The sequence below is a fragment of the Manacus candei genome, unplaced genomic scaffold, assembly GCF_025592945.1.
Source record: "Manacus candei isolate 608988 ecotype Guabito, Panama unplaced genomic scaffold, ASM2559294v1 h1tg000017l, whole genome shotgun sequence".
In the NCBI taxonomy this organism is placed as follows: domain Eukaryota; kingdom Metazoa; phylum Chordata; class Aves; order Passeriformes; family Pipridae; genus Manacus; species Manacus candei.
Genome location: NW_026138065.1, coordinates 23,300,111 through 23,316,733, shown reverse-complemented (window position 1 = coordinate 23,316,733; position 16,623 = coordinate 23,300,111).

Genomic DNA, 16,623 nt, shown 5'->3' with positions numbered 1-16,623 from the left:
ACAGTGCTTGGAGTGGAGACATCTCACAGATTTTCTTAGTATGCAGAAACCTAAGCTTAGTGCCAAACCATTATTCACCAAATATGAACTACCAATGCATGTCATCTCTTTTCTTGACACTCTTGCTTATCACCTTCCAGCCCTTCCACCCCTCAGCTGAAACTGTATCTGCTTCCTTCAAGGGGAGTCTGGAAGGTCACCCACAGCACTGAATGGGCAAAGGGAGTTCACTGGCTAGGAAGAAAGTAACAGCTCTGGCAACACAGGAGCTTTGCATTTCCCCCTAATTAGTAACTTGAATGTACTGTTAAGGAAAAGACATTTTGCATTTTCTCTGGAAGCACTTGACACAGTCATTAAGACCATAAACTGACAATACTGATAAGAGCACACGGAAACAGAATTCCTCTGTGCAGAGGTGGTCTGTATCAGAAACATTTACTTGAATATCTTCATCCTTCATCTGCTTGAATTCTGAAGAGTTGAATAAGGCAGCATAACAGTAAGTAAAATCAGATTTGCAACATTACACAAATGCAGCAAAATTTAACATCCCAGATAGCCATCAACTTTGCCCATTTCCAATATGTATCAGGCTTGCAGTCATCTACTCATCTTCTCTGCTGCCAAGGCTGCCTGCTGAAAGTCTTTTCTTAGGAAAGGCCAAGCAATCACTCAGTGGGAGTACACGAAGCTGTCAGCTCCTCCTATACCAGTAACACTGGGCTTGTTGTAATCTTTTCCACTATAAGCCAAAATTTCTCAGCACTTACGACCCAGATGTACACATTAATTTTGGTCTGAAACCAAAAACAGAAGGAATTAGGCCACCCAGCTCTGAACTAAGGACAAACTTCCCAATCTATGTGTTGTCCCTGTGAGAAAAGTATAGGTCTCAATTCCAGCTGGGAACATTTATGACATTTAGTGTGTCTGCACATTCTCACTGAGAAGGACAGATTGTCAAATTCTGCTTTTAGTTACATGCATGCATGCAGCCCAAGTGAAATCAGTAAATGATCACATCACTGGCCTCTACAGTGAAATCTAGGTCTTTATAAGCTTCGATAACAGATTCTTTTTTTCTGCCTACTATCACATAAATAAAATAGGAAATTAAATTTTAAAAGATTGCAAAATAACTTTGTGAACACAATGCAAACCAAGAAAACATCAGTCTTAAAACAGGTAACTGTATGCCTTCCAGTAAAACCTGTTGGCATTGGTGTGGTATATTTCTGTCATAGCTTTAATTGCATTTAAATGTTGAATTTGAGATACTACATGTGAGGCTGAAACCTTAGAGGAAACCAAACTTCATAAACAGAATAAGCTTTCTTAGAGCAGTGATTTACAAAATGAGTTTAGCTGAAGTTCCCAGTACAGTAATTTCACAGGTCCTACTGTTTTATCCAAATTCATCCTGTGTAATACATAAGCTACTTACTGTAGCCTGCGTAGAAGGTTACAAGTTGGGATATTACCATTTTCCATTTGAATCATGTCCCTACCTCTTAGCACAGGTTTATTTAATTCGAAGCTCTCCTGTTCAGCTTAGGGGGCAACACGTAGAGCTACCAGAAATGATGTTTTTCTCTCTAAAATCCAAATTCTTGTTATGTCCTCAGATGCAGCTAACAACTCTCCATAACAAACGGTGCTCTTAATAACAGGAAAATGCACACTTCAGCCATCATGTGCTCTTCCAGTACAGCTCCTATATGCAATTCCTGTGGGTTGCATTTATGTCTCATCTCTTTTCACCCAAATGCACAATACTTATGTGGTTGCAGTACCTTAGTAATCAACAATTTTCCCAATTATATTTAACTCTGGTGCAGCTATCCCTAACCATGTTCCAGTTAGAAAATGACAACTGCCTGATGTTGTTTAGGAGATGAAAAATTTTGAAAAACTGAGCAAATATGGCAGCAAAAATTCTGTAGGTAAAAGGTTGGGATATACGTGTGGATCTGAGCTGTTACGTGATACATAAACAGTCAATATTTCACTTCCAGCAAGAGTAAGGAACAGGCTGGAGAAATAAGATCTATGTGTGTGTATTTATAATGAGAGCGTGCTGAAGATCTCATGGCAAACATCATCCATGCTGAATCTTTTGGGTGGTGTTATCTTGCCTTTTCAAAACCAAATGCAGTAGACCCTACTAGTTAAAGATTTTCCCCTTAGCTGCCACGTCTTTATTTGTGTTTCCTTGGGGATTTATGCAGCTTCAGCAGGGCTTTGCAAGCACATGTGAATGAAACATCCCCACGGTCACAAAAGGGTAAGGCAACAAGACGGAGACAATTTCCATAATGAGATACCTTTACATCTTTACCGCAATAAAGATAGAGAATGAAACTCCAGATTCAAGCCCAAAGCAACAGAATCAAAAAGCCCATCTCCTCTTTGCCTAAAGGTGTAGTTGGCTTTGCAGAGTCCATGTACAGCAGTCCAAAAGGTAAATTTAGATCCAAGTGTTGCCTAAATCAAGGGATGGGTTTGTAATCTCTCTCCAATATGAATACAAGACCACACTGTGACTTCAGTTATAGCACATAAGTATACAATAACTGCGCTGAAGTCCACGGGGTTGCTCTAGATTTACAAGTAACATAACAAGCACCATAACACAAGGCACAAGATTCATTGCTCCTTTTAATCTAAAAGCCTGTGCATAAAATGCATTAAAATAGCATAAAATCTGCAGAGCTATGATGTTACAGTAACACTACCTTGCTTGTGAGGGAACTGTTACTGTTTTTGTCTCTCTGAATAAAGGGGGTCTCGACTTCCTTGCTTCCATATTTAACAATAAATGATTTTGTAGCTCTTTATGCTAACTTAAAAATTCTGCAAATATGCAGGCCTAGTAAATGCTGATATGTGAATTCTAAAACCTTTGCTGATCACAGCAGTTATCTGAGTGGAAATTTGTTGTTTAGAGAGACTGTTTAAAATACTTTTCTCCTGAAAAGGAAGGGTTACTCCAGGAAAAGCAACATGTCAAGAAACTTTCGTACCATAGCTTTTACTCTCATATTGTGACCAAAAATTTCAAAACAAGACATTCTTGTTGGTGCCATGGGACTCACAAAAACAGCACCTGAAAGGCAAAAATCCTCATGCATGTACACGTAATATGTAAAAGCAGCAAGTGTCCTCAATTTCATAACTCAATTAAATTCTAGAAAAGCCAAAAGTTGTGTTTATGTTATGATAAGCACAAGTTATCACTAAACGGCTAAAACCAGTGTTCATAATTTTTTCAAATGTCTTGTTCATGCTTGTCAATGTCCTGTAACAATCTGTCACAGCCAGATCTACTGAATACTGAATTTTGTGAGTTTCAAAACAAGGAAAAATGCACCATAAAACTTTTACATATTCTAACTGACTGTAAATGCGATTGAATATGTGGGACTTCCTCCAGCTTTGTTCTTTGCCGGATTGCTATTAGCTTACATTCAAAGTCTCTGTTGGCCGCAGATTTCACATTGTTCTTCCAAATGTAATCATTTCTTTCTTTTATCTGATCTCCGACAGTCTCTCTGTTTTCATCAATATTTGACAGCAATTCCCTAAGATACAATATAGTCTATTCTAATATCTTTGTGCATACTCTCTTCTCCCTTTGAAATCCAATACCTAAGCAGTGAAATAATTTATTGTGCCTTATTTAGAATTTTATTTTTTGCATGTGTTTTGATACTGTCCCTTTGAAATGAAAGTTATTTGGAAATTTAAACCAACTGTTCTCAAAAAATAGTACTGAAATATCATTCAGTCTCCCCTCTTTTCAAAGATGTAGTGTTTATCATGTGTTCTTTTCAGGCATTGCTTAAATATTTCTTTCATGTTTTACACACCAAACCTTAATTTTGTGTGAATGCACAAAACCCAATTTACATCAGCCTCTGGAAATGAAGCATAAAAAAAATTGGTCCTGCACAGATCACTGTCATCCCAAGATTAATGGGCCTTTTAGACTAAGGGATCAAACTTGGAACTGAATACACTTCATGTGGCATTTTCTGGCAACAAGAAAACACACCATATGTAAAAAAAGAGAAATTAGTTTTCTGAATAAGCATGACTATCATCATTATCCCTGAATGCACAAATTTAATACTGAACATAAATTTTCAAATGACCTGTAGAGAAGTGTTGGGTTTTCCATGCCAGTCTGAAAAATAGGCATAGTTAAATGCAAATTAAGAGATTCTCCACAAGGATAAAGTGGTCAAAATACCTGATTAAAAATAGATTAGGTCATTTAGAAATATTTCTTGACCTTTGAATTAAAATATAGGATTCTGGATCATATTCTGTTATAATGAATATGGAGATGCACTTACACTTAAAATAACGCAGATTGTAAATGTATTGTATTAACTCTTAATAACAGGCTTATAAATTCTCACCACAGTGTGAAAATTATTGACTTTATGCTATAACTGATAATGATTATAAAATACACTTTTCAATTGTGAGGGAACACCAGGAATTGAATATTGCTCCATCTGAATTAAAATAACAGTAATATACTAACCAGTAAGTAAAATAAGCCAAAGTACTTTATTGTAATTCAATAATAGCCAGTACAGGGCTGAGTACATTAACTTTTTGTCCAGCTAAAACAGGTACATCTCTTGGAAATGAACATTATCAAGAGTTTTTAACAAAATAATTTTCGAAGAGGAATGTGATTTTCTTTTAAAACTAAATATGTTAATACATTAATTTTAACAAATGTCTGTTTTGAAAAAAGAAACAAAACAAAACCTTTCAGTAATGTCCAAGACATTTGGAAAGTTGACCTTTTTTGTATTAAATACCAAAAAGTTAAAAGTGATCAGTTTTTAACTAAAATATGTCATTCTTTTATCTAGATAAGATGTTGTAAATAACTTCAAACATTTTTTAAATTTGTATTTCATGGGAGTTTTGAAGTCTTGTTCTTTTCAAAGTAGCAGAATTTCCTCTCCAGTGACAAGCCAGTTCCTGCCTACTCAATTATGCTGTTATATTGTTCCTGGGCTTAATCTTAGCCCTTCTGTTCAGAAAAGACATCAAATGAAAATTGTCTTTTTTTGTCCCAAAAAAATATTGAATTAAGGGTAAAAATATCTTGCTGCATTGCAAAAGTGATAAAATGTGCTCTTTTTTGGGCCAGGTTTGTGGAGTTTTTTGAGAGAGCTCTTGATTCTGAGTGATTCTTTTGATCATGGGCACCTGAATGCATGACTACTCTGCAGTTGTGAGTGTACTGGCTGCTTGGGGTAGGATGATTTTGATTTTTCTGCAGAGAAATTTGTATTTCTCGGGTAACATATTCAAGGCCCGTCCTGACTAGGCATATCTCTTCCCCATGTCCCCCCTCACCACACTATACATGCTCTACTTGGAAGCAGGTTAACCCATTTCACCTGTCCACATGTGGTATAATTTCTGCACTGTCTTTTTGGGGCCCACCAAGCAACAGAGCTGGAATCAAGAACTCTGGAAAAGAGTTCTTTCTGGAAGGTAAAAAACCCTACTGCATGTGCAGTCCTGCACATTTTAGGAGAAATGAAATGGTATTTGTGAGGTTAACTGTCACCCATTCAAGCTGCAAGGGATACCAGTAGCCTGAGCCATGTCATTCTCCATGCATTTTCTTTCCATGAATGCTGAATATTCCCATGGCATTCCCTAAGATGAGTGACCACTGTTTGTCTGGGCTTGCTACCAAGAAGTATCTTCTTTGCACATGGTTCTTCCCAGGCAGAAAGGATTTAATATTTTGGACCAATATTTCCTATTCAGGTTCCACAGCAGCTTCCTCAAAGACAAGGGGTGATTTCTATTCTAGGTATTTAAAGGGTTTCATAAAGTTTTGCTTTCTGCAACAATTCTTCTTATAGAGTCAGCTGGTTCAACCAAGAGCTATGGAAAAAAATTACTTAAGAATTGAATGTTCGATTCATATGTCCAATACTGTTGAATTTGACTAAAATTTTAGTATTAGGGAAAAAGGAAGAAAGAGCTTGTGTACAAAATGTACAGCTAGATATAGTTCAGGAAATATATACCATCCCTCCACTCACATCACAGTTTTTGTGGAGGAGGGAAGGGGTAAAAGAGCTTGGTTTATTTACACCTTACATTCTTTCCACTTGTCTTTGGTTTCCTTCTTCTTCTTGTGCTGTTCTTTTACCTAATGAGCACTGTATTGGTCCTCTTAAACATTTCAGAGTTTGGGACAGTCCTTGTTTGCTGGTTTGAATCAACACTCATGAATGTTACTGTTTGGGATTTGGGTTTAGGGTTGCAAGAAGTGCTCAGAATTTTGCAAGGAAGAAAGGGAATACGTGTAATTCCTAAATCATTAAGTCTAAAAAGGATGTAAATTAGTGAAATCTGGGGACTGAATGTCCATATCCCAAGGGAATCAGGGATAAAAAGAAAGTGCTAAATGCTAAATGGGAGAAGAAATGCATGCTGGACTGAGACTGGCACTGTTGGCAGAATCAGTGGTATTGGTCATGAAAAGAGACAAGTAGAAATAGTCTAAGAAAGCATGTGTTGCAATGTTTATTCATTTGTACTTTCTGGACTATTGAGAATGAAGAAATATAAAACTGATTGAAAATGAAAGAGTAAACATTACAAAACTAAAAGCACATTTTGAGCACCTTAAAGTAAATTCTTGTTTGAGGGTTAAGTTTGTTCATCTTGTCTGTATTCTGAATGGGTTTGCCCACCTTTAATTTGCATCACATGTTACGGTTTGTGTACAGTGGAAATTCTGATCTGAATTATATATTGCATAACCTGATTGCCATAAACAAAGTCTGGAAAAATGCAGAATATCTAAAAAAAATTTGTTTTCATTGAATCAGAATTTTAACGTTAGCAATTCAATATTAAGGAATTACCATTAGCACACCATAGTTTGGTTTGGAGCTTGGTATGTACATCCAGTTAGTGATGCTTTTCCTCCTGGAATGGAAGGCTTCTATAACATTAAAAAAATTTGAGACCTGAAGCTAATATTTTGGCATCTTTTTAATGAATTCACCACCCAGCAAGTTTCAAAGGTCATGATAAGATTAAAAACTTCAAAACCATGTTCCTTTGTTATTTTTTAAGCTCGTACTCTGACACTAAACTATTTACGACATCTTTTTGGAAGGGAAATGTTGCATGTCTCTATAAAAATATTGAATTTTTTTTCATTCAATTCCAAAAGATAGAAGAAGACCGTATGTGAGGAGACACAAACACACAAAGAAAAGATGTTCCAAAGATCCTAAAACAATTTATTTGAGCATGGAGATGGCGTCAAGCAGTAAAGCCCTGGGTGTGCACTTTCTATTTAGTTTACATAAAAGGGAATTAAAGAAACACTGAGTATTCTGTAAGCTCAGCAAGCTCAGCTTTCTGTGTGCTTGTCTGTGTATATGAATTTATAGAACTGTAATCCTTTTTGTACCTGGTTCATGGCACTTAACATGGAGTAGATTCAGTTTCATGATACACTGTGAACAAATTGATTGTCATGTGGTGTTTTGTTGTAGTATAGGTGAAGCTCCTTCATTTTTTTGTGGATCTTCAAAGAATGCCTAGATGAAGCATGTTGTGCAGTCTTTCTAGACCTTTCATTTCTGCTCTGCATTGGAATATAATGTCATGCTAAATATCTCTTCCTAAGGACTATAAAAAAATTTCATCCACTAAATAAAACAGGATTTTTGTTCTTCTTCCCCTCCCCATTCTAGGGTAAATAGAACCATAACTATTTCAAGCTCCATGTAGACCTGACTAATGCTTAAAATACATAAAATATATAGGGTGATGATCTTTTTTTACTAGTTGAGATTTGAAAAAACAGTAGAGAAACTTATCGGACTGCTCTATGTATATCATCGAAAATAAAGGGATAAAAAAGGGAATATGGGCATCTGCAGAACACTTCCATAGAAGAAGTGTCTTATGAAGATTTTCATTCAGCATTAGTTACTTACAAAGAACTGATTCTCTGCCAAAGCAGTTAAATATGTTTCCCAGACCTTACTGAAGGCACACTCTTGCCCTGTGTCAATTTCTCAGGAAATAAAGCATTCTAGGTCTGCTTCTAGAGATTATCGGTGCTCTCTAACTGAGGTGTTGAAGACGAATGTGTTCGAATCAGCTGCAAATATTTCAAAAGACTTTACACGGTCCAGGACAAACCCAGAGTCCAGATAGCTGGTGTAAACTGGCACAGCTCCACGGACTTCATGGACATAGTGGGGTACTGCTGCTTTACAGCAGATGGGCATTTGGCCTCTTGCTGTCTGCTGAGCAGACTTGTTAGACATAAGCTTTGAGAAAAACTAACTGTGGGCATCAAAGTACTCAGGGAAATGATGGAATAAAAGCATCAAAATGTTAAACCTCTCAATATACTGAATCTGATCTTTGCGAAGGCAAGTCAAATAATGTGCCAGTGTTTCCCCCAGCCTCAGCAAAATATGAGAAAGCAAATCAAACCAAAATCAAATCCACAGCCAGGTCTGCTCCAGTACAGTTTTTACTTATGGTATCTCACAAATAAAAGAACAAAAGCATACAGTCACTGTTTCTTGGAGCATGATGTGTTTCCCTCAAATGAGTTGAGAAATTAGACTTTTAATGTATCTGTCTAACATATAAAATGGAGCTTCCTGACCTGTCCATTGGAAAGTACCTGTCTTGAACACATCATCTGTCTTTATGTGAACAAAATGACTCTGGTTTCTGAGGAGTTTGGAACACCAACTTAAACATTTTGTGGAATGAAATCTTGGCTTTTTCTCCATAAAAGGAACAGGCACTACCATAAAGCAATGTAGGGGCAAAATTTTAGTCGTATAGCCATAAGTGTCGCCAGCACTTGAACTGCTGTATGTGAGCACTGCTGTGCCGACCTGAGGACCTGAGTAAGTATTTCTACTTGACCACACAGTGCACAGCAGCTCAATCCACGGTAGCTTGTCCATTCTGCAAAATGTTATGCTCTGGGGTGTGGACAACTGTTCTGGGTGCATCAGACTTCTGTCCATATCTTCCATCTTAACGAGTGTGTTAGAGATACACCTCAGCTCCATATCCCAATGAAGAGCTTTCAAATCACAAGAGGGGGACTGACAGATGGCTGCCTACCTCTCCAAAATCCTGACAGAAACAGCTCAGCAGAAGCCTGGTCCTATCTATGGCAAGCTGTTGTTGTGCAGAAGTGTATCAGTATTGAACAGGATTGTGTCCTGGGAAAGAAAAGTAGAAAGAAAACTGGAAAAGTAAATGTCTGAACTGCAAGACTTCTCAATATCTTGCTCAGTTTTTGCCCTGCATGATCAGGGCTATAAGAATGCCTCAGGAAACCAAGAATTGGTCTGACTTTTTTTAAAGGAAATAGCACAGTACATTTTAGAGATATATAACCTCTCCTAGCTGCTTCACAGAGGAAATGATTCCTAAGTATCTCTTATCTTAAAATTAAATAGGTGACGATGGGAGAGAAACAGAACAGCTGTTTAGAGGCTGTCTTGAAAGAAAACAGAAAGGATTTTGTTCTTCGATGCTGTCCTGCTGCTTTAAAAAAAATTTTATAGGCAATTAAAAAGTGAAGTAGTGATAATAGTCTGACAAAATCTTCCCTTATCTTTGCTCCCTGACTTTACCTGCCATTGCAGGAAGAGCAGTTCGCAGCTTGACCATATGTTATGTTGCAGTATATGAATCACTATTCTCCAAAGAGGTATTATTTACTTAAGAGTGATTAACAGGGATAAAAAGGGTCAGGGTGTTCCACTTCATGCTGTTAGATGAACTAACTTGATGATAGGCATAATGCAATGGGTCTGGGAGAGCTGTACTATGTGCCAAAATGATCCCATGCATTATCAGATCTTACCTACCCTTGTTTAAACTAAACAAATTTGATGGCTACTCAGTTACATTTTCCATATGGTAAAGCATCTTCTGAGCAGCAACTTGAATCAATCTTTGTGAGGCAATATTTTGAATTATTTTCCTGCTATTCACAATTCTCTCAAAAGTAAATGTTGAGAGCAATAATAAAAAAAACCACAGAGTGACTGAGTGCTCGAATTAGTCTGTTCTTGTAGCTATTGTTAGTATTAATGGAAGACCCATGTGATATGCAGTGGGAAAAAGAAAAACCAAACAAGTCTTTGAAAGACCATTTCATTTTAAGAAAGCAAACAAATTACACTATTTCATTTAGAAAGAAGAAAATGGATGGACCTGATTCTTCACTCAGCCATTTCATTTTTCTACCAGTGTAACATAGCTGATGTTAGTAGAACTTTCCCTAATTCACATCAGGATGAAGAACAGAACAGGGAAACAGACACAGGGTGTGTATGCAAGTCAATTCTGAGCTGGGAGGATGATCAGAGTTTGGAAGCCAATTTTGGAAGCCTTTCTGAGGACACTCAATGTGAGTGCATTTGCTCAGCCCATGTAGGGTGGCTATTTTCTGGAAGAAATACAGGGTAGAAAGAAATAGTAGGGTGAAAAATAGTTTAGATCTGGAAGGGATAGGATGTGAAACACATGCCACAGGATGACACAGTGGGATGATAGACTGGATGAACAATGAAGGAAGGAACATAGGAAATAATGAATTGGGGGCCCATGTTTTTGGTTGGCGTGAGCTTACACTTTATTCTCTTCCTTCCAGCCTCCTTCCCAAACTCTGCAGGACAATATCCTGATTTCAGTACAACTCCTCAAAAACCTGGAAGCATGACTGGAAAACCAGATCATTTTATCCACTCACATGGGAACTGGCTGAAATAAAATGTACAGCAAGCCATTCTCCAATGACTTGTGATGTGAGAACAGGGAGTATGGGGAATGGGCAATAGTGATGGATTCATTCCTTGGCAGATCTTCTTGGCCATTTCCTTCCACACTCTACAACCCCGGGGAATTTGACAGCTCAGCTACTCCAAGCCTCTGGAAGTTTTTCTGGAATAGGAAAAAATACTCCAATTTCTGTTCTTTGCTACACCAACAACTGTTTTCATCTATATCTCATTTTGATCCAGAGAGTATCCTTTTAAATTATCTCCTCAAAATGATTTTATTCTTGTCAGGGATATTAAAGATGTTGCATGCTGATTCCTTGATGATTCCCATTCATGAACTTCTTTTAATACATTTTCCCTTTCTATCCATATTTTAATGTCAAAACCCATTCAGCATTTCTGTATGTTCCTCCCAGTGTTTGCCAGGTCACTGAGGAAATCCTGCTCATTAGATTTGGTCACCCATAGTGTGAAAACTTCACCTCAGAAACATCTCTACAGTGCATTTCCCTGCCCCTCCAAGGGACAGAGACTTCATTTCCTGACTCCACTCAGTTAATCGTTTTATCAATTAGGCCAGAAATGTTGCTGTTCTTTGAATAGATCATTTCCTTTAACTGAAAAGAGTTTTGCTGGTGTAATTAGAGGTACAGGAAACAGTTTTGTGTTGATATGGATATTTATTATTTCCTATTAGCGAGTAGCATATCCTGTGATAACTTTCATAATTAGTGGGCCAAGTGTAAATTTCATCAGAATGCACGTCATAGCCTTCAGTTTGGGCTTAAAATGCCAAGTACAAAAATAGTTTCAAGTCAGATGTCCTTGCCTCCAAAGCACCTTTGGCACTGTGTTTGCCTGTGACTTAACAACCTTCATAAAGTATAAAAAAATAGCAAAAATGCATTTATCTTGGGTTTCTGTTAGAGTTGTCCTGGGCTGGGATATACAGTAATGGAAATGTGCCATGTGCCACCATGCTTTACCAAAGGGATAGCCACAAGGAAAGAGGATGGGACATAGAATATATCCTTCAAACACAAGACTAATTACTCCCCATATTGTGCTGATACTGGAATATTCTTAATTATCTCTACCAATTAAATTTTTAGGTCAAGTGAGGACAAGATTCATGAAAAAGTAGAGTTGGATATTTTGGACTCCCTGCAGAGCATCACTCTGTGCTCCTGTTTCATTGGGAGGGAGAAATGACTACAAAACTAGGAGGAAAAATATGCAGCGACATGATATTGTGGTAGGGGCAAATACAGAAAGAAACTGAGGTATGGGCTATGTTTGAAAGTGATAAAAGAGAAAAGAATAGAGTATTTTCCTGGAATTTTTAGGCACTTCTTTTTATTTTGGAAAGTTGTAATTAAAGTTGCACACATCAAATGTTTGTGGTCGATGAATTCAGCATTCTATCTTCAGAGCAAATCTCTGGATTCCTCCTCTATACAAGGAGACCAGAATACTGTTTCTTGGAAACACTTTAGAAAACAACTCTATTTTCTCAATATTTTCTGCTGAAAAGCCATCATTTTTCATCCTGTTCAGCTTTGTGGAGGGGGACTCCCCACCTTTGGATTAATTTCCCTTTGAGACTGGAGATGGATTCATTTCACTTTGGGATTGGAGATGGATCTGTTTAGGTGGTCCTGGTCCATACAAGTTAAAAGCAGTCTGGGTTATGTTGGACACTCTCAGGGCTGTGCCCTGGGCCGACGTGTGGATTGTCTACATCCTTCTCCTGCACATACAGTCACAAAAACTTTTTACAGACTAATTCTTCCAGCTTTTCTTCATTTCTGTTAATTTTCTCTGAAGTCTTTGAACGCATTAATTTCAATCGCTGACTGTAGCATTCTAGGTATTATGCCATTGTTGGTAATTTGCCATTGAAAGTAAGAAAGTTTCCTTTTTTTTGGCCTGTGACATGAATTGTCTGTAAATGCATCCCATACTTGCATGAGGCTTTTTGCCATTTTAGCAGATGGAAATTTCATATCTAATTTAATGTCCATTAGGTCTCTTTCAGTACCATTGCTTTCCAAGTATCTCTCTTCTATGAAATTAGTATTAACTGCCTGCCTGACCCCCCCCCTCCCACTATATAATTACCCACCCCTTCCCCTGCCTAAAGACCTTCAAACAAAATCTGGAATTAAATATGTGAGACCCAAATGTGCACATTTAGCGCTATGCACTCTTGATGCTTGTGTTGGATCCACAGATGGCCTGTGAAAGCAGGCTGTGCTGGGATCAACAATGGATAAACAAGAGGTCTGCTGCAATCAGTGTTTTCCTATTGGCAAAAAGAGGAGGAAGGATCATGCCAGGAGTGACACTAACTCTCAGGGTGAGAAGCAGTGGAGACACAATTCTTCTTCTCTCAGGGGCTGACTGATGAAAAAATCTGCAAGGCTGCTGCAGGCTTTGCTGCTCTGGCCAAGGTGGAAGCGGATTTTTTCCACTTCCTTGCATAGCACAACCACTCCATTAAATTAATAATCCAACCCTCGATGCCTCAGATGACAGGGGAGGCCTTTGAAAGTTGACTGAACAAATGCTTTCAGCATGCAGTGAACTCTCGGCACACACGGACTCCCCTCTCCATCAGTGAAATCATTAGTTAGCCTCTGCTCAGATATCCCGCTGAATCAGAGGCCAGTGTGCAGCTGCCAGCGGGATCTTGCTGGGGACTGGTTTGTTTTGTGTCAATGTATTTTTAATTCCCTTCTGCCTGCCCCTTCATTAAGAAGTTTCTTGGAGAGGGGTTCAGACCTTCCCAGGAGTGCAGGGGCCAACTTACCTCGCTACCCCCAGGCTCGCAGCAGGAGGTGGGAAACATGCTCACCACCAGCTCAGGTTCTGAACACAGTATAGGAGGGGAAATTTGTTTTCTACAAATAACAGTGAATAAGGAAGGGGAGGAAATTTGCATAGGTCAGGCACTGGAGGGGTGAGCAATCCTGCTGAATAATCATCTGTAAGCCCCACTCAAACAAGGCAGATATTTACAGAGGGAGAAGGACTGCATGGAGATTGAATATTTAAAAAAAATATATATATTTTATAGTTTTAGAAATCCAGGTAGGACCATATTAAATATTGTGAGATTTCTTAAATTGCAACTTTCCAAGAAAATAATTGATTCTGATACCATGGTATTACCAAAATATATCTTTGCTTTAGAATCCAGCTAACATTCCAGCTTAGAGAGACCTAATGACAAACTTGGGTGAAAGAGATCCTAAGGACCCCAGAGAGTCTGTCTCTTGTGGAGAAGCAGCAGTACAGGTACTGCATGGGAGGGCTGTGGGGCTACACCCTGCACCTCCAGGACATGGGCTTGGTGCAGGACCTGTGCAGCTTGCACAGAACTCCAGGAATAGCCAGGGGCTCCTCCCTTTTGTTTTCACAGTATGGATGACAAGCGGGTTTCATTTAAAGATGCCTAAGTATATTGCTGGGTTCAAACTGTGTAGAACAGAATTTCAACCTTGGAGTTTAAATATGTAATTGTTGTATTAAATAATTGTCATTGAATTTATCCCCTTAATTTATTTTTGGGGAAGGTCTCGCTTTGCCATTACTAGGGAACACATGCCGTAAGAACTCATAGTTTGACAGAAGGATAGGGAATCTGACAAATTACGAGGTTTATTTGCACATTTCTAATCCAGCCTGGATGTAAATTTCTACAGCATCCAGAGACTATTTGGATCCAGAGTTTTTCTCTAGGCCCATCTATTCTTTTTTTCATATTACTGTTATTTTTTGAAACATAACACTGTGCAAATAAAAGTGAAGCCGTACTTGAATGTCAAGAAATGCATGGAGAACATCAGTAATGTAGGGAATATATACTCAGGGAATAAGCTTCAGCAGGAATGCTAATTTAGTTATAGTTTTTAAAGCTGACTGCAAACAGCTGGGTAACATTAACCGTATTAGGAAAACAAGAAAGGTGGAGCAAAATCTAGGGGACTAAGGTATGGCAGTGCCAAATGTATGGAAAAGATTTGGAATATGTAAAATGTACTGCTGTTGGACCCACACTATGTAATAACAGCGATGTGGTGTGAAGCTATCCCTGGGACTTCCCAGCACACTAAAAGATTTGTGGAGCAACGTCTGTGGCTTGTGGCAGGCCACTCTCTTGATAACACGGCAGGGAAACAGAAACACAAGTAAAAATAGCATGTGCTGTGTTCTTTTATAGAGTCTTTGGTCTCACTAGAGAGGAGATCCTGACAGTCCTTTATTCTCCTTTCACACACATGTTGCAGCTACTTAAAAAAAGTCTGCAAATTCAAAGCTGAGAGATTAGGTTTAAACTACATGTGCTCCAGCTGCATAGCACTTACTTTTCCAAGAGCTATACAAACATTTACTAATTAGACTGAATCCCAGCAACACCATTTTCACAGTGGTAGGAGCTTTTCTCTGCTTTTTATGAATAGATGGAGGCAAAGAGAACTCAGAAACAGACTGCAAAACTTATCCTCATGTAAGTAGATCCATGTTCATGCTGTTTCCACAGTTTGAGTGCAGGTTTTGAGGACTGTGATGTTAAGTAGAAATGCTTTTCAAGGAGCTGGTTACCAGTGTGAGTAAGATGTTCAAAATATGGTCCTTTGTGGCTTGCCCAAGACCACACAGTGAGTCAAGAGCAGAGCTGGGATTTTACTTCCTTTAACTGATTTTCTCACAGTTGTGGTTCCATTGCAAACTTCTTGCACTACTTTCATATTTTTTGTACCGCTCAATGTCTCTAGACCTTATGGCAGATTCATTTTAGAGGTGGGCCTGAGGTGGGGCAGAAGATATGTTGTATCTTGACTCTCTGGGGACACTAAGGTGTGTGTAGATTTCCACCAGTTGGCCATTTCTCTCCTTCTTGTGGAAACAGAGAGCAGTTGATGTAACAATCCACAAGAGGTGATTTCTTTAGATCAAGACAACTAATCAATAGCAATTTATTCACTGGTACTGATGCATTTATGTTCACATGTGTACCTGTCATCATTTATGTTCTTTAGGCGTTTCTTTGCAAAACCAACCTTTTAGATGCATTTGAAAAACAACCCATTAGGGAAGAACTCTTTTTTGCATAGAGTTGCAGAGAGTTTCTTATATGGTTTTAGCTCTCCTCCTCAGTGAAATGACTTATAAAACTCGCCAAGAAGTTCATGTTTCTAAGCATGCAAAGTATCACAGAGGAAGTACTGATGACCTGAACTACATATTACCATTTCCAGGCCATTCCTGACTGTTTGTCCCATCCCCTTTGACAAAAGGTATTGTCCTGTCAGATCTTCTAGGTGAAATATTTATGAATTTCTTTAGTCTCTGACCTGATCCTATGCATTTCTTAAAAAAAAAATCAAACTGTAATAAGTTTCATGTTATTCTTTGCACCATAACTATAAAATAGAGCTGAGCTAGGGAGCAAAGGGAGGCAGAGCTTAACTGGGAGGACTTGGAGCGCAGAAGAGTTTCCTTTAGTGACCACAGTGACAGGGAGCAGGGGTGGGGAGGAAGCTGGAGAAGGCACTTGCTGTAGCTGGGTCAACAGTAGCAGATTTAGGTGGGCCAAGCATGCCCAAATTGTATCACTAAAGTGTAAAATTCATATTAAAGTTTGGTTTGGAATTAGCTTTTGGAGAGCAGTTGAAAACCCATTCTCTAAAATTAGCTTTTAGCAAGTATTCCTGTTTATAAAGTTCATTCACTAGCATGTTTATGGAAAGTGAGCCCAGAAGGGAAGGAATGT